A 19,968-nucleotide genomic window follows, 5' to 3' on the forward strand; every position below is an offset into this window, starting at 1 on the left:
TTAAAATGTAATTTATCTCATATGAAATATTATATTTATATTGGAAAATGGGCCATTGCATACATGTTTCAGAGATTCTTCTATTTGACTATAGAATAGCATCATGAGCGTATCGTCTATTTTCTGTTTATGGTATTTACCATGCCAGGTTACTGCTTATTGCCATATATATTTAATTTTGACAGTGAAAAGATCTACTAAAAATAGAAGCATAGCATCATTTTAATTACAGCCGTTTCAGATGCTTATCAACACAACAATGAGAAATGGAAGTGCTGTGGCACATTGCTGAGTTGTCATTTCCTTTAACAGCTTTCTCTGTGTAGCAGGGACTACCAGCTAATTATGAAGACTGACTCTTGAAGATGTGATGTATGCACCTATTTTTAATTGTCTAGAAGTGGTAAAGGAGGATGCCAGGTAAAAAACACAGCAATCTTAATCTTAGTTTAATGTACTGTATTTTACCCCATCTATTCTGTGGAACTGTTGGATATTTAGAGTTTGCTGTTTTTCCTTTTTCTCAGTATTTTATTTCATTTTATTCTTTTGGTAATGGTGAAGGAGAGATTGGGAATAGCAAAGAAAGCAAGAAATAAAATTTTTCTTTCTTTTCTTTCTTTTTTTTTTTTTTTAAAGGTTTTTGCCACAGGGCGCATGCACTCACCAGTAAGAGACAAAGGGAAAGTGAGAAATTATCCTCCCCCCCACCCCGACTCTGGGGGATGACCACACTGCAATCCTTTCTCCTCCATTCTCCTCCTGGGATTTGGGGCATGCACACACACACTTCTGGCATGATTTTTCAAGCCACTGGGTCTAGGTCTTGAACCATGTTTGGCCACGTGGGACTCCAGCACCTTAACCAACATGCCACCTAAATGGCCTCACAATTAATTTTTTCTGAGAATCACTGCCTGGACCATTTACAAGGTGAAGTCTGCACGAAAGATCTTTCTCCTCCAAACCCTCACACCTCATTTAATACTGCTCAGAAAGTGGATTATTGATCTGTATGTAGTGGTTGGCAGGGAGTGAAGGCAATATATTCTAGGAGTTTCTCAGTCTGCAGTTGCTTTAAACAAGGAAAGACCTATGGTCCCCTGCAGTGTTTTACCTGCCTCAGTTAATCTATTTATGATATCATTGCAATAGGCCACAAGGTAAATTTGTTTTGTATTATCTTGGTTATGAACATGATTATAAGTAAGTATTAGAAGTCTGTCTTCTCTCTGGGACCAGCAGTTAGTGTAATGTCTACGTCGCTGGACTCCCATGTAGTAGACCGTGGTTTGAGTCCCGGACCCCACAGCTTAAACTCGCACTGGGCATGTGTGCATGCGTGCCCAAGATCCCAAGAGGAGAATGGAAGAGAAGGGATTGTGGTGTGGCCATCCCCCTTGGGGGGTGATTTCTTGCTTTCTGTCTCTCTGTCTTGCTCTGTCTTTCTGGTGAGCACACACGCCCTATAGCAAAACCTCTCAAAAAAAAAAAAAAAAAAGAAAAAAAAAGAAAAAAACAAGTAAGTCTGTCTGTCTTCTCTCCAAAATTGTGTTTTATAACCAAGAGGTCATATTTGGGTGCACTTACCTTTACAAATACACATTTTTAAAATCTCATGTGCAATCATGTTATGGAATCATTTTTAATGTATAGAATGTGAAATTTCCAGGATAGAGAAAAATATATATTCCTACCTGCTTTAGAATATGATTTGAGCTTAGAGAAGCTTATCTTGAGAAGTCTAGGTATAGGACCAATTTTGATTAAACTTGCTGGTAGGTGAGCCACTATGTAAATGTCATCCAACTGGTTGAATTTTGTGACTGAATCAACTTGCCAAAGTATCGGAACAGTAGATCAGGAGTAGATTCAGACTGTGTGGGATCTGAGGCTTTTACACATTGAGATGCTTTTTTTTTTTTTTTTTGAGAAAAAGATATATGGTTGCAAATGCTAAGTTTGGTAGTATGAAAACATATTTTGGGGACCAGCAGTTGGCATAAGGGCCACGTTGCTGGACTCTCACGTAGTTCACTGTGGTTCTAGTCCCAGAACCCAGCGGCTTAAACTCATGCTGGGTGCATGTGCATGCATGCCCAGGATTCCAAGAGGAGAATGGAGGAGAAGGGATTGTGGCATGGCCGTCTCCTCTGGGGGGTGATTTCTTGTTTTCTGTCTCTTTGTTTCTCTCTGTCTTTCTGACGAGTGCAAGTGCCCTATAGCAAAAACCTCTCAAAAAAAAAAAGGAAAATGTATTTTGTTTAGAATAAGAAATTACAAGTTATACATTTGAAAGAGTTTACAGTTACCAACTAACAAAATCCTGAAAAATAACACTTTGATTAATTAACTTCTCGATGCACTTCTATAATTGCTCACTTTTTAATTGCATTCTTTCTAAATGCCAAAAAATTTTAGGAATCTTTTAAACAGAGAAAATAGATAATAGTTTTTCCTCTAGCATGTTCAAGTTTTTTTGTCAAATTATCAAAAATTTTTTTAACCTTTGCTTTGCATATAAAATTTACGATTTTCAGCATTTTAAGTCTTCTTGGGTCATATTTATTCTAAAGTATTATTTATTCTGACAATATTCTTTAAATAGGGTATGGCTGACATCCTTCCACAAATTGTGTTTTTCTCTACTACCATATTTGTCTGCTTTTTGCTTTTTTTTGGTTGTTGTTGATCGGGCATATGCACCCACTAGAGAGGGATAGAGTGAGAGTGAGAGAGGTAAAGTGATGACTCATTTCCCAGAGGTTGGTCTTGCTGCAATCCCTTTTCCTTTAGTCTTCTCTTGGGATTTTGGACATGCCCACCCAACATGATTTTCAAGTCCCTGGGTCTGGGACATGAGCCAGGCAGTCAGCCATGTGGGTTATAGTACCTTAACCTCCATGCCATTTGCTGGTCTGTCTTGTCTTTTGCTTTGTTATTTCTGTCTGGGATATTCTTGGTGTGATATGTTGTTCATATTCATGATCCTAAGTCAACATACTTTAGTTTTCATTGTGCTATAATAAGACTTTTGGTGACATTGAAACTTGGTTGATTTTCTCTTTCAGTTTACATTTTGGCTTCTTTCTATCACATCTAAATTTTAGTAGTATAATAGTTTGGAAAAACATACAATGAGTTAAATTAAAGCATAAACAAGAGTAGTTCAAGACATTTTTAAATGTTTCTGTATCTACATACTTTTTTGTTTATTTACTTCTCCCATGAGTGAGATGAAGAGGGTGAGAGACAGAGAGATAACATGCCCAACAGGATCTTGATGTCGCAATTCACTATGGCCCCTGCCAGCCCAGGATCATGGATACAAGTGTGCCTGGGGTCCTCAGAGAGGTCCCTGGATGTGAACCTTGAATGTTCCCATGTGGGTCAACCTTTCAGAGCAGTGTCACTGGTTGGCTCCCAAATGCTGCTATATTTTATTCAGCTAAAACTTGTAATCCAATTGATCTTATACCACATCCACTTGACTCATTAATGAATATTCATACTTATTTATTCAGAAGTGACATAAACATATCTATTCAACCCAAACGCAATGCCTCCCTAACTCAACTTCTTCGCTAAAACCCAAAATGATTCACACTGACACCACTGATACCATTTTCTCGCCATCAGGAGAAAATGTAACACATAGAAAATCTGAGTGAAAAGAGACAGTAACCGAAACCATTACAGTTTAACTCTCTCTTATTTTCAAATGTTACAAAAGTGTATGATGCTATGGCATGCAGCTAGGTCTTCCCCTGAGACCTGTAAGGTGTAAGCCCCACTAGCTCACTGTAACTTTGGGACAGATCTCTGTCTCTGTTTTCATTTGTCCCTGTTTCAGTCTGTCTTTCTATTTCCTTCTTCTTTTTATGTTTACTCTGCAATGTCTGGGGAGTGATTTCATTCTTTCATTGTAAGCAATGACATAGACTTAATTTGGGAAGGGAAGGCCATAGACCGATGGAGTAATGGTTTATATATGGCCCAGTCTTGATACTTCCCATGTTTTTAAGGAGCAGTGACTTATATTTGCTAAGTGACTTTTAATTGTGCTCACCATACTTCCCATGTTTTTAAGGAGCAGTGACTTACATTTGCTAAGTGACTTTTAATTGTGCTCATCAGCCCTTCCTACCATTTTTTTCTTTTTTTTTTTAAGGAAATAACACCCAATGCTTTCATCATAGGGAAGCTGTGAAGCACAGTCAGGCTAAATAGATTTTCAAATTTATACATTTGGGAAATGCTCCATTAGCTTTATTTAATATAGGACTTCTCAGAGCCTTTGAGATGTTAATGTGAACATCAAAGGTGCTTCAAGAAGGCAAGCATTATTTGATCAAGAGATTTTTATTTTATATATTTATTTATTTATTTTTTCACAGGCTCTCTTGTGGAACTGACCTGTGGGGAGATTCTGTGTTCACATTTCCATTGACCATGGCCAGGTGAGCCATTGGAACTGATAGCTCTGTCTGAACCAACTGAGATGACTCATAAAATAAATGCTTGTGGTTCAATGACAAGGTAGTTTTCAATAAACCTGTACCCAACGCAACCATAATTATTCAAGAGTCCATGATTACTAACATTTACATAGCTTTTAAAGTAGTTGTAATTCAGAGCAAGGTTTAAATGAAGTCAAGCAAATCAAGATGCAAAATGATCATCTTTTTGACTGACCTCAAATGAGGATTACAAACCCTTGCAGAAATCTTAGGCATTTGTTACTGTTGAGACCCAAATTCCTCATAGTGCTTGAAGCCATGTAGAAAGATGAATTTCAAAAGGAAGAAGGAGCTGCGTTCCAGGTAGAGTTGAAGCAGACAGCTGTGGGAAGGAAGGCAGGAGAGGGACAGAATGATGAATGAGAGATGACATTCCCTACGGACAGTGTCAAGGTTCAGGATAGCGGCTGGTTAGATAGCTGTGTTGCTGACCAGCCATCACAGAGGCCTTAACCCAAGGCACTATTCTGCTATGCTAGTTTGTCTTGAAATTGAAGCTACCCAACTACTACCACTGCCATTACTCAAGTTCAGACTTGGTTTTTATCAAAACTGCCTCTTACCTTCTTAATTGGCACCCATGCCTTAAGGTGTCTATTTTTATTCTAGTATATTCCCCTCATTGTTGCCAGAAATAACTTCCAAAATGTAAGTATAAAAAATACTATGGAAAACCACATAAGATCTTTGGAGAAAAGCCAGAATAATTGCAAAGTGGGAAGAGAAAAGGAGAGAGAAGAATTGGTCCAGGCTCTGAGTATCAGGTGTGGGCACGGTGTGGGCCATGTGGCAGGTACAGGGAGAAGGAAACTGTTCCCACCCCTCCACCCCAAACTCCATTGTAGGCCTTGCTCTGTATAGCATGTATATGTTTTCCAGTCCTATTTCTTGTTGTATTCCTCATTTAGATTTCTCTAGAAATTAAGATTTCGGGTCAACTGCTATTGAGGCATTGAGCAGTCCCCTTCCAATGTTGATCTGAGCCTCATCAATTACAGACAGCCATGCAATTTATTTGTCTATGGGCCATAAAACCAGTAACTCATTTTCTCTTTCTAAGGTCATTTCCCCCCCTTCCCCCCTCCACATGAAGTTTCTTTACTTGTTTGGAGTAACTGATGCTTGGTATAAGGCCTCTGAACTTCTTTCTGAAAAATTAAAGCCTACTTAAATGGAATGGGAAAGTTGATGAAGAAAGAAAAAGGCACTAAAAACACTTAGACTATTTAGACTATGTGCCCTGGTAAAAAATTGTAATGGAGGTTGACTTCTAGATAGAATGAAGAAGGAGAAGAAGAAGAAGGAAGAAGGAAGAAGGAAGAAGGAAAAAGAAGAAGAAAAGGAAGAAGTAAAATCACAGATCCAAAGAATAATATTAGGAAAACAACTTTAGGGTTACAGAATTATGGGTTTAACCATCACTCTACCACTTTCTGGCTCTGTTGATGTAAGTGGTCTTCAAAAATTCATTAAAAATGTATATTATGAAAAATCTATGCATGGATGTTGAAATTTTTTGCACAAAGATGAACTCATACTTTATTTCCATTTTCCTTAAACTTTTTGAAGTCCCCTCACATATAAAATATTACATAGAGTTGTTAGATGATAAAATTTACATATTTTATATAGTGTTTGATCAATGTTAGCTAATACTATTTTTTGTTACTAACAATAGTCTGATCAATAGAAGTTAGAATTGAAGTTAGAAAAGTTAAAGATTAGGTAAAAATAAGTACTTATTTTTCATCTTTTCCAACATGATCGACACAATGACAAATTATTATTTTCTGAGTGACTTCTGAGTTTTTTTTTTAAAGCATTCTTATCATCTAAATAATTGGACTATGAGTCTTAAAGATAACTGAAAAAGGGTAAATCCTTGTTGATATTAGATTGTTGGTCCAAGCTCTTTCCATGTACTGTGTCAAGACCTTACTGAGAAGGTAGATGTCAGGGCTGAGATTAGGATTTAACTAATTAAGTAATGCCACTGCACTTGCAAATTCATAAGAATTAGCCCTAGAAGTCTCCTAATTCAAAGTGGGAGAATTTGTATGAATGAGACTTTTTTTTAATAATGCAGCCAATTCACCCCTTTTCAGTCTCTTTTTTTTTTTTTTTTTGTAGAGGTTTTCGCTATGGGGCGTGTGCGCTCGCCAGGCAGACAGAGAGAAACATAGAGACAGAAAGCAAGAAATCCCCAGGGGGGATGGTCATGCTGCAATCCCTTCTCCATTCTCCTCTCGGGATGTTGGGCATGCACGCACACGCACCCGACTTAAGCCACCGAGTCCAGGACGTGAACCGTGGTTGACTATGTGGGAGTCCAGTGACATAGCCATTACGCTAACTGCTGGTTCCCAGTTTCAGTCTCCTCTTAACACAAGTCCAGGGACTTTGTCAAGATCCTTCTGCCGCTAAGCTTAGCCCTGCATGGAAGTTGTTCATACTCAGATATATTTTCTGACTGTCCTTTGAACAATGAATGTCACTGACTTCAACGATGGTCCAGGATCCAAAACATTCTCTAGGTCTATGCTTTTCTTGTTTTCTTCATACCATATTTAGCACATGAGTTCTACAGCATAGATCAGAGGTATGGCAAATTGTAGAGATCCTACATCTCAAGTAACAGAAAGGAGAATTAGGTGGGAGAGAAATGAAGTCAGATCATACTATAGTATTGTCAATTACTATGTTTATAAAATATGTGATCGCCATTGACTTTCAAGAGGTATCATTTTACGAAACGCTATAAACAATGCTTTGCAATGAACTATGACACCATGTCGCTTACATTTAAAATTTTTCATTTTATATTTTCAAGAGACCATTTTAGACTTAGAGTTTTCTTCTCCACCTGCCACCTTTGTGCATGTATAATAAAGAAAATACAAGCAAAATAAATTAGTTGTTACTGTAGTCATTCCTCCTTTTCTGCTGTTAGTTGATTTATACCCTATTTTTTCAGTACCTATGCTTTTCTGCATGTACAATCACACATTATTTAATGCTGAGTAATAGTGCGAATGTTAAAAGACAGCAATAAACTTCATCATTTTACAGGACTAACAATGCAAATGACTAAAGTGACAACCCTATGAAGATCTATGACCAAGTTTGCACACATGCTGGTGATTATAACACCCTCACGACTACTACTTGGATGACAGTATTTGAAGATGCCATCAATTATGAAATGCATCTCGATTTCAGAGATACCTGATATGTGGGGGAGGGTGGACATCCAGTTTTTGATAAAATATCATAACTTAAGAAATATAAGGTGATAAACATGTAATATTTTTTTAATTCCGTGAAACAAAGGCAAAGAAATGTAGGTCAGAGCATATTTGACTCTAGTGTCCTGATGAGTATGTCCCTAATTCCAAATGAACTCTGGTGCCTAGGAGGCACTCAGTTATAAACCTCTTCAGAGAATTACTAGATAACTAAGGTTGAATTTTCTCCCTTGAAGAAGAAAGCAGGGGCTGGAACCAGCAGTTGGTGTAATGGTTATGTTGCTGGACTCCCACGTAGTTGACTGTGGTTCAAGTCCTGGACTGGTGGCTTAAACTCACGCCGGGCGCATGTGCGTGCCTAAGATCCCAAGAAGGGAATGGAGGAGAATGGAGAAAGAATTGCGGCGTGGCCATCCCCCCCTGGGGGGTGATTTCTCGCTTTCTATCTCTCTGTCTCTGTCTGACTTTCTGGCGAGTGTGTGTGCTCTATAGCAAAAACCTCACCAAAAAAAAAAAAGAAAAAAAAGAAGAAAGCAGGGGGCTTATCATTGCAGCTATTAATTTATAATTAAAAAAATGTAAGTTTGTGTTACTCCAAGACAGATTAGATTTGCAAAATTGTTTGAAAATGCGTTAAGGAAATAGAAAGGTCACATTGGAGAGCAGGTGACGAGAGTGTAGCTTTTGGCTTATGGACGAGAAGAAAGATCACCAATAACCTCAGAATCCTAGTATGATTGTATACTTTCACTTTTCAAATTCTGTCCTAATGTTCATCTATATACATTCTCGGTGTTTATAGTTGTAATCATAAAGATGGATGTAACATTTTTATACGTTTCCATGGAATAGTATATCAAGACAATGTAATTATAATTTTATGACATGTAATATTCCATTGGTTATACATAATAATTTATTTAAATATTCCTCATTATTACACATTCAGATTCCCTCTGCTGCTTTGCTATTTTAGATAGAGTTGCAAACCACATTATCATGCACTTGCTTTTTCCCTCTGTTGAGTTATTTCCTTAGGAAATATTCCCAGGAGTGGAATTTTTGGGCTGAAGGGAATGATAAAATTTTATGGCCACTGGTATAAATTGCCACAAGAATAGTTTCTAATAAAATTTCAGTGGCAATTTCTCCTTGAAGGTTCTGAAGGACAGGGGACTATTTAGCCACTTAAACACTTACCTGCTCCATTCTCTAGGAAGTCTATGTCATTGGAGGCATGGCTTAAGAACAGAGGGTGGGAAGAATAAAGGACACTGCTCCTGGCCTTCTTCCAGCCTTGAGCCACATGCCAGTTCTTGGCTCTGCTTTCTTAGCTCGCTCACCTTTGTGCAATGGGCTCTCAGTTTAGGGAAATCAGGCATTATGAGATAAGACATGGAGCCAGGTTCCTTTTGAATCCTTCAGAATTGGATAGGAAAAATAGGATTGGAATAAGAAGGGTGAGTTGATTACAATGAAATTTACATGATTGTTCTACGGAATTTCTCCAATTCAGATGATCAAAATGATGGTACTTATTTTGTTAGTTTTGAGACAGCTTATATTGTCTCAGCCTTTGCAAAACAACAGCTAGGCCACCAAATGTAAACTGCAGCTAAAAGTCAAAGGCATGAGGATACTATGTAAAGAGTCTCTGTAGGACAGAAACATTTGCCTCCCTGGAATGTATGCCATTTAGGAATTTTTTCACAACTATTTAGGGCATGCCTGGGTTTCTATGAGATCCTTGTCATTACACTGAGAGTCAATAATTGAAATGCCAGAGATACATTTGTCTCCCATGATACTGAAGGAAAAAAATTAATTGGGCATTCTAATTCACACTGTTCTTATACGGACTGTGTTCTTCCCAAAGAAGGTTGACACTGTAGACCTGTCTGTTGACCTACCCTGAGTGGAAACCCATGCTTCCATATCTTTCTTTTTCAATAAATAATTCAGTTGTATCCATGTAATATCTCCTAGTTCCAAAGGATCTTAAATATCCTTTTGAGAGAAGACAAGCTGGAGACAGGGATGTCAACTGTGGGTATGGGAAATCAAAATAAAACTTTATCCCTAGAGAATGTCATCATAGTTATTAGAATACAGAAAGTGCTACTTGCTAACTTGTGTGAGGATTGTCATAATACTAAATACATCTTGAAGAAAGTCCCAAGACACAATGTGGTCTTAAGATACCAGGAAGGTCACATCTGAAAAGGTTTGAGTTCAGGTTTCATTCACTTCATTTTAATACTACGTAATGCAGAAATAGGTACATTATCAAATCTGGTTCATTCTAATCTTTGAAATGAACACTTCATGCTGTGTACTCATAATCTTGGGCATTTATTTATGTTATTACTAGTCAGGATTCATTCAGGTACAAGTGACAGACAGAAACACCACACAGACAAAAGAGTTATTGGTTCACATTATCAGAAGTCTAAATAGTTTGGAGAATAATTGGATCCAGGAGCTTGACTAATGTTTTCAAAATTTTATGTTAATATCCATCTCATGGTTTTGTATGTTTCATGTATGACTTCTTTTTCATACAGCCTCTAGCCACATATTAGGGAGATAGTCAGTGGTAGCCCCAAATGTCTACTCATTGTCTGTGACCCTCCAAAAAAGGGAGAACCTGTCTTTATCAGTCCCCAATCTCAAGATAGTTTTTAATTGGCCATGGTGGTCTCATGCTCATCCCTGAAATAATTACTTTAGTTAGGAAAGTAATGGCTCTGATTGGTGAACCTGAGTTATGCTTTGTGCCTTTGACTATTAGGGCTGGTATCTCCCCAAAGTACAGAAGAATTCTTCATTGGAAAAGTGCTTGCACATCAATGTTTACTGCGGCACTATTCACAATTGCTAAGACATGGAACCAACCCAAATGCCCCGGACAGATGAATGGATTGAAAAACTATGGCACATATACTCTATGGAATACTATTCAGCTATAAAAACAAACAAACAAACAAACAAACAAACAAAAAACAACAAAAAAACAAGACTCTGGCTTTTGACAGAAAGTGGAAGAATATGGAAATTTACTGCTTTGTGAAGCAAGCCAGGCTATGAAGGAGAGACATTGTATGTCCCTACTTAATATATACCGAGTGTCTGCACTCTTTGACTAAAACCGATTGACTAAAGGATATACAAACACAGTAAATGGGTGTAAATACCAGATATAGTGTATGTGGAAGAGTAGGGCCTGAAGAAGGATGTGTAGAAGAAAAATACAGAGACAAAGCATTAATGGGACAAAGAAATGTATTATCTGTTGAAGATATTTTATAGTTTTATCAACTGAACTAGGGAGAAATGTTCACATATTGAAATATTCACTTTGGAAGCTAAATAATGTGATTGAATGTATAAAAGAAAATGAAATAAAATTTTAAAAAAGGAAAAAAAAGATTCCACAGAGAAATGTGTGGTTTAAGATGGGAGATACATCAAGGAAAAGCATGGTACTTCTAACCAGAGAGTAGGAAAGAGTTTTGGGTAATCCCAATAAGCAGTCATTGCAGGAGTGGTACTAAATACCAAAAAACAAAACCAGCAAAAACATGGTTTCATCTGAGGAAACCTTTCTCAGTATTTTTCTTTTCTGTCGAGTATGCTTTCCATGACCTCTTACATAACGTGACACTGGAAGCCATGTGTTTAGAAGACTATATTAACCACGTGTTTTCTCATGCATGAATAGATACCAGCTTTAGGTCAAAGGGCATAGAACTTGCAATCTCTTTCTAGGTTTGGAGTGATTTTCTGTTTTTTTTTTTTTTTTTTTTTTCTAGTAGCTTTAGTTAGTGGGTTTTGATATAATGGGATTCATATTCACACAAAATTTCATTCTATAACTTTGTGGTTTGTTTTCAGATGTCCCAACACCCGAAATAAAAATGACTTTGTTTGATCGACCAACTTCTGCTCCACACGCCTGGATAATTAACAGAGAGATCTACAAAGAGCTGCAACTTCAAGGAGTTTTCAGAGAGATTCAGATGCCATATGAACCATTTACGTACGTGGTCTTGAATATGGACTCATCAGCCCAAGTGACTCCTCTAAATTTTCCTTAAGGAGTCATCATCTTGCAGCTTATCAAGAAGCAAGTTTCCTTTCAGTAGGATGCGACTTCGAAGCTACTGTGTTTCTTTATTTCTAGCAACAGGCTAATAAAATATAGAAAGAGAGAAATTCTCTGAAGTTACCAACTTCTAAATACTCGGCCTACAGAGAGTCCCTCCAGACTTACTCCAGTTTTCCTGTGGTCATGTTGAGGATTTAAGCTAAAGCACGATTATTCTATAACCTGGAGAAAGAAGAAAATGATATGTCTTGGGAATAAATGTCTGATCTGTGCATATATGGGGAACATAGATTGCCTGAAATTGGTTCATGCTTTTCCTCCCTCCTTCTCTTCCACCCTGCTTTTCTATTTCTCCCTCTCTTTCACTGAAGTAATGAGCAGTTCACAAGATGAACTGACTTAGACAGGTCCAAAATGAGAACTAATCAATGTCTGAAACAATAGCTGTACATTTCGTTGCCTAAATAAATAAAACTTCATGTCAAAGAGTAGTTTTTTTCCCTAGTTCATGGAGCAGTGATATTTGTATAAGAATCTTTTTAAAAATAAGCTATATATTTTTTTGTATATACATTCAATCACATTGTTTAGCTTACAGTGTGACTATTTCAATATGTGAACATTTCTCCCCAGTCCGGTTGATCAAAATATCTTCAACCGATAACACCACACCTCCCCATCCTGTCAATGCTCTACCTCCGTACGGAGGTAAAAATAAGCTATAATTTGGGAACCAGCAGTTAGCGTAATGGCTATGTCGCTGGACTCCCATGTAGTCGACCGCGGTTCATGTCCCGGACCCGGTGGCTTAAAACTCACGCCGGGCGCATGTGTGTGCGTTCCCAAGATCCCAAGAGGAGAATGGAGGAGAAGGGATTGCAGCATGAACATCCCCCCTGGGGGGTGATTTCTCGCTGTCTGTCTCTCTGTCTCTCTCTGTCTGTCTGGCGAGCACATGTGCCCTATAGCAAAAACCTCTCCAAAAAAAGGAAAAAAAATAAGCTATAATTTTAAAACATAGATTTTTGAGAAAAATCTTGGATAGATGGCTGACTATAGAGAAAGATATTTGCCAGTGTTTTCCATTAAGAATAAAGTTCCAGGAAAGGAATGGACTAAGGAAGATTGCTTTATATTTATTTATTTATTTATTTATTTATTTATTTATTTATTTATTTTTTAAGGTTTGTGCCACCGGACATGTGTGCTTGCCAGAGAGAGGCACAGTGAGAAGGAAAATGAGAAATCACTCCCCAGAGGGGATGGCCATGCCATAATCCCTTCCCTTTCTAGGATTTTGTGCATGCATGCACACATGCCTGGTGTAATTTTCAGGCTACCAGGTCTAGGACTTGAACTCTGGCCAACCATGTGGGAGTCTAGTACCTTAACCACCATGCCACCTGGTGGCCCCGGGAAGATTACTATTTAATTTGGAGGATGTTTCTCTTTCCCAAAACATAACGAATCAACAAATCCCACAATCTGTCTGAACTGAAATGAAGAGAAAGGAGACAAAGTGGATGCTTACGCACTGTCTCTCACATCGCTCTATGACAGCTGTTCTTCTCCAGAGAGCAACTGGCTTTTGCTGACGGTAAGTTTCAATGAGTGAAACAATGAGTGATCAATGAGTCTTTAAGGGCAGAGGGCTCCTTGGTGAAGCTCTTCATGTCTGCCACCTATTATTTATTCCTCAGAGGGGTTGTGCACATGAGATTTTGCTTGTTCTTTTGATTATTACTCACAACTTGGTTGGTCTTATTCTGGGTGATTCCTTAGACAGACAGACAGACAGACAGACACATACACACACACATTTACCTTAAACCTATTTCTTAGATTTTTAAAAGAATGTATCTTTTATCTTTTTACTCTTTTATCACCTTATCTTTATACCATTTTTGAGCTAATGAATAATGGTTATCATGAATAATGAAGATGAAAGTAGTTTTGATTATATATACATGTTAACAAAAAGTAAATCATAAGTTCTGCAATGATATGACACATGACAAAGTAGCACCACCTCCTAAGACCTTAAATTCTAGATATTCTCATAGAATATGTCATTTAATTGGGACCAGCAGTTAGAGTAATGGCTATGTCGCTGGACTCCCACGTAGTCGACCGCGGTTCAAGTCCTGGACCCAGTGGCTTAAACTCACGCCGGGCATGTGTGCGTGCGTGCCCAAGATCCCGAGAGGAGAATGGAGGAGAAGGGATTGTGGTGTGGCCATCCTTCTGGGGGGTGATTTCTCGCTTTCTGTCTCTCTGTCTCTTTCCGTCTGTCTGGCGAGTGCACGAACCCTATAGCACAAAGAAAAACCTCTCCAAAAAAAAAAAAAATAAAAAGAATATGCCATTTAATGTTATTTGCCTGTCATATTAAAACGACTTTTTATCAAGCAACATTACAGATAGAGGAAAATAAAACCTGTTATCCATTTCATTTTTCATCATTTCTTTATAAAATCTTGCTTTATTTTATATATTTGGCTCATTCAAATTTGAAAGTGGGTTAAGAACATTGTCAGAAGAAAATTTGCAAGAGCATTAACTGACTGCAGATTTATAAAAGCAAGCTCTTTAATTTAAAAACATGTAAGGTAAGTTGCTTAAAGTGTTAATTTAATACAGTATTTCCAGTCTATACTACCATGGTTAATGACTACACATGACATATATTTTTTACTAAACAAACACGAGATGCTAATTTTATTTCTCATTATTTGAAGATGTACAATACTAAAAATTAAAGCCTTTCTTGCAGCAACCCTTGAAGTAAAATGCTGTGAGTGAAGCCTGAACTACTCAGACATTAAGACACATAAGCAACTGTACATTCTTCTTTTTAGTTTCTCATTTTTGAGGTAAATAGCAAGACAAGAAAAAACTGAAAGCGGGTTAAAAGATCAGCTTCTTTCCTAATGCATTCCTCATTCACCCTGCTCATTTAGTTATTAACAATGGAGCCTATGGGTTCTGGTGCTGGAGTTGAACAACACAGGGGGCAACAAAGGCGAAGGAATGTAGGTCAGAGCATATATGACTTTAGTCTCCTGATGAATATGTCCTGATTCCAAATGAACTCTGGTGCTTAGGAGGAATCTAGCTAGGGGGCTCTTCAGAGAATGCCTGGATGACTGCGGTTGACTATTCTCTCCTGAAGAAGAAAGCAGAGTCTTCCCATTGCTGCATCCTGAAGCCCCAGCTCTCAGGGGCTTTTGGTTTATTTAGGAAAGCAGGTTTGGGTAAGTAATGGAGAGTGTCATAAAGGGTATTCTTTTTTTTAAGAGGTTTTAACTATAGGGTGCGTGTGCTTGCAAGAAAGAGAGAGACAGAGAGACAGAAAGCGAGAAAACACCCCCCATGGGAGATGGCCATGCCACAATCTCTTCTCCTCCATTCTCCTCTCGGGATCTTGGGCACACATTCACATGTGCTCGGTGTGAGCTTAAGTCACTGGGTCTGGGACTCGAACCACGGTTGACTACATGGGAGTTCAGTGACATAGCCATTATAGTAACTGCTGGTCCTCATAAAGGGTATTCTCATGGAACCAAATAACAGGGAAAACATAACCCCGCTGGATTTGAGAAAAAGATGGAGGACAGTGGAGAAACTGCTAGCTGGATACAGGGAGAGGCAGGCAGAACATTCCCTGCAAAGGCTATGAGGGCATATGGGGGGCAGGAGAATTCGAGGCAGGATGGTTTAATATGACTAGTGTATGGAGACTGAGACATGAGCAGAAAGCCAGGGCAAGAGGTAAAGTCAGTAAGAGGGCTGACGTGTCCTTAGGACATGGTAACATTCTTCAACTTTGACTTCAAACCCAAAAGGAAGCAATTGAAGGATTCTTCAATGTTAGGGAACTTTGAATAAGAGATAAGAGCAACTATTTCTTCTCAATCCCTTTATAGAGTGGCAATCCATTCGAATGGTGAGTAGTCACAGTGAAAGAAAACTTTAATAAGCAGTAAGGTTAATTGTGAGATAGGACTCCTTATCCATGAAATTGACTAAAAACATGAATGAAACAAAATTGTCACCTTCCCGAAGGTGTGAGCTTCTACAGAATGTGTACTGAGATGACGTGTGGTTTGAGGAACCTGAAGCCAAGTACAGGAGTTCAGACACTGGCAGTAGGAAATAGGGGCAGAGACATGACAGGCTTGCAGAAGGTGAATGAGGCAGAAAAGCATGTTATGCTTGAGGAGAGAGTAGGACACCAGGCTGGCCAATGTGCATTAGCCAAAGGTGTGAGTTTCTGGGGCTGGACAATCTTGAGTCTTAGATCTGAACTGTAACAGAAATGTTCAATCTTTTACCCCATTCTTTGGTCTTTAACATTCCTGGTTGAAAGCGTTCCCTGAGAGCAGCCATATTTGTTATGTTTGTTTTTATCAATAACCCCATTCTTGTATGCCCAAGCCTCTGAGCATATCGCTGTCCTTTGGCATTAATATGCTTGTCTAGACAGAAACATAAAGAAGCTCATTGTTACTGTCGGTTTAGGAACAGAAAATTAAGGGTTTATGGGGATGGCTGTGACATCAACTATACCAGAGGTCTGCAGACATTTGAGTTTCCAGTAGAATGTACAACTGCTTCAAAAAGGACCTGTGAACAGAGAACTACACCTTTATTTTAAACCTTGTCTAGCATTATACTCTGAGAAAATTTTAAAGCAATTTCTTTTTTAAAGTTTATTTATTTCTCCTACAAGAGAGAGGAGAGAGAGAATCCCAAAGAGGGTCTTAATGTCACAATGCACCCTGCCTTCTGCCATTCCCAGATCACGGGCAAGGTGTGCCCAGCATTCTCTAGAAGGTTTCTTGGCTCTAACTGGGAACCCTCCATGTGGGATTGCCCCACAGTGCATTGCATTTTACCACTGCACCACTGTTGGGCTCTGATTTTGGATTAAAAATAAACAAAACAAAATACTGTATATTACTCTAGAAACCATTTGTTCAATCAACAAACATTTACTGGATTCTTTATTTGTTAGGAGTTTTACATATATAACTCGAAATCTCCCAGTAATCACGAAAATTAGATATTTCAGGCATCTTCACTTTATTAGCCAGACTCGCAATCAGAGAGCTAAATTTGCCATAGGATGCAAAGCTAGCAAGTAGTAGAGACGTGATTTAAACTTAGTTCTGGCTGTCTCAGGATGGCATACTATTTTCACTGCCATGCAGTGCTTTGAGAAGGTTTATTTAATATTTATCAAGTTACTTACACAGGCTAGTTGTTCTGAGTATCATGAACCTATGCCACAGGACGTAGAAAACCAGAGGGAGTTGTAAATTATTAAGACATTTACTTTAAGGAAATATTGTTTGCTGTCCTGGTGCAAGGTATACTATAGCTTGATTGACAGAGCAAAAGGCAGAGTCCTGGGCTTGTAAACTTATTCTATTTAATAGGTAGTTTCTGACAGAAAAGGGATATCATAGTTTCTTTGTGTATTATTTATCTGAAAATAATTATACCTAAATGAAGCGGATTAATGAACGTCCAGTCTTCTTCCCAAGGTTTCATTTGAACATGATTTGTGGTAACTATAGAACAGCAACAAACACACACAATGATTTCTGGGATTTATTTCTGTAAAAGGAAAGCCTAGCACTTCTCAAAGTCTATCTTGCTGAAGATTAGTGTTTTGCTTGATGTTAATAAGTGTTTTGTAAAAAATGGAAAAAAGCAAATTTTGGAAATTCTTTTTTTTTTTTTTTGGAGAGGTTTTCGCTATAGGGCGTGTGTGCTTGCCAGACAGAGAGAGACAGAGAGACAGAAAGCAATAAATCATCCCCTGGGAGGATGGCCACACTGCAATCCTTTCTCCTCCATTCTCTTCTCAGGATCTTGGGCACGCACGCACATGCGCCTGGCGTGAGTTTTAAGCCATCGGGTCTGGGATACCAACTGCGGTCGACTACCTGAGAGTCCAGCGACATAGCCATTACGCTAACTGCTGGTCCCAGAAATTCTTGTTCAGTGTACTGTCAATCTTGATCTTTACATAACTAAATTTATTAGGACCTTTAATAGGTACATTATAATTACTGATTCCTAGGTACCACCTCAACCCATTAAGTCAGGAAATCTGGGGATTGTACTCAGGTATCAATCATTCATTCATTTTTAAGACATAGTCTTCCCATGCTTCCATGCTCCTTCCTCAGTCTCCTGACTTGCTGGGGCTATAGATGTGTGCCACCAAGCTCATCTTTTCTCTTTTGTTTCTTTTCTTTGTTTCTTTTTTTAAAAAAGAGATTTTTGCTATAGGGCATGTGGAGAGACAGAGAGACAGAGAGAAGGAAAGTGAGAAATCATCCCCTAGAGGGATGGCCGCATTACAGTCCCTTCTCCTTCATTCTCCTCTTGGGATTTTGGGCACACATACACACACACTTGGTGTGAGTTTTAAGCAGCGGGGTCTGGGATTCAAACTGCGGTTTGACTACTTGGGAGTCCAGCAACATAATCATTATGCCATCTTTTGGGCTCAGTCCAATTTTTCTTTAAACAAGGTTTCTCTGTGTTGCCCAGGCTAGCCTCAAACCTGTGATCCTTTTGCCTCCCCCAGTCGCGGGGAGTAAAACATCACTGCACCCGGCCTTTAGGTTGGACCAAAAATTTGCAATTCAGCTTCCCATGTGGTCCCAGCCCACGGAGCAATGTCTTAGCAATGACTTCTGCTTCCATTAGGTGGGTCCTCGTTCTCTCTTTGTCTGTTCTATATGTCTGAAATGTTGTGAAATGAGTTTTTGAGATTAGAGCTGACTGTATTGCTGCCATTAATTCCTTCCACGGGGCCCAGAGGCTCAGTGAGGTTGAGGTGGCACTGGTATTTTCAAATTTTCTAGGTGATTTTGACAGGCAGAGCACCTCTGTGATGAAATGTTTCTAGTATATATGCTCAGTCTGGAGGATAGTTGCTTTCATATCCCAAAGCATTTGTTGCAATGGAGAAAAAAAATGATGAAAAATAACACAAAATAGAATTGTTTTTGTCATTTTTCATATATTTACTTTTTTACTCAATATAAATCAAGTTTGATCAGATAAGCATTACTTATGTTGGAAGAACAGATGGCACTATAAGAGGGAAGGAAGCAACCTGAAAATAAGAAAACCTTACCCCATAGCTCCTGCTGCCTGCCCACATCGCTTCCAGCTTTTCTAGAAGGAGCAGCCAGGGCCATTTCTTCACCAGGATGCCCTCTGCTTCTGTTCCCCTGTGTCACCTGGGGCCCTCACTGTTGTCACCCTTTTGTGGGCTGGAATCTAAATTTCACCTTTAAACTTTAGTCCCACAGAGAGTTCTGGTGATCTTAAGTTCTTGTTCTCATTTAATTTGTTCTGTTATGTCTGAAATTTTGTAAAATGAGTTTCTGAGATTAGAACTGTATTACTAGGCCCCAGAGAAGATGCCCTACCCCAGTCTCACAGCTGTTTTGGGCCTCTCTGTCTTGGCTGAACTCTCCTGCCTGCAGTTCCATGGGCCCCACACTTTCTCTTTGCCTTGGAGCTTTGGCACACCTTCTTCCTTGTGAGCATTTCTTTGTGTATTTTCTGGCTACTTCTTGTTTGATATGTCCTCTATAACTCAGCTCAGACACTGCCTAGCTCGGCAATCATCTCTCCTCCCTCGCCTACTCCTCTGGACATAGGTCCTCTAATGTCTGCTACTAGTAGCACCCACTGCAGGTATCACAGGGGAACTTACTTTATTTCTCCCAGCTGGGTTGTAGGCTCCTTGTGGCCAGGGCCTGTGTTTTACTTCCGTCTTCCCAGCTTAATGCCTGGGTTATTAAAAATGCTTAACAAATGTCTACAAATAAATGAACAGCTCTCTTTGCTTGCTCTTCCGTGCAATGAACACAATTGTTCTTTTATCTCCTTTTAAGGCTCTTTCTCTTCTCTAAGTCATCTTTTTCTCTTCACCAATGATCACTCCATTTGGTCTTCCTTAATATTGGCATCATATTAATTTCTATTTGATAGTTTATTTTTACTTTATAATACATAATTTATAAATATGTCATATGCATTTTTTGAGAGGTTTTTGCTATAG

The 19,968-nt window shown here is 38.7% G+C and overlaps 1 long non-coding RNA gene across 1 annotated transcript; it reads left to right on the forward strand.

Annotated features, from left to right (window-relative positions):
* The first annotated feature begins 347 nt into the window (after positions 1–347).
* On the forward strand, positions 348–11,868 carry LOC102470243 (uncharacterized). Its single transcript, XR_334040.2, has 3 exons — positions 348–420; positions 4,398–4,460; positions 11,660–11,868. It is a non-coding gene; the product is annotated as an uncharacterized LOC102470243 (long non-coding RNA).
* Positions 11,869–19,968: the final 8,100 nt, after the last annotated feature.

The sequence above is a fragment of the Tupaia chinensis genome, unplaced genomic scaffold (assembly GCF_000334495.1).
Source record: "Tupaia chinensis unplaced genomic scaffold, TupChi_1.0 Scaffold000140_1, whole genome shotgun sequence".
Taxonomy (NCBI): Eukaryota; Metazoa; Chordata; class Mammalia; order Scandentia; family Tupaiidae; genus Tupaia; species Tupaia belangeri.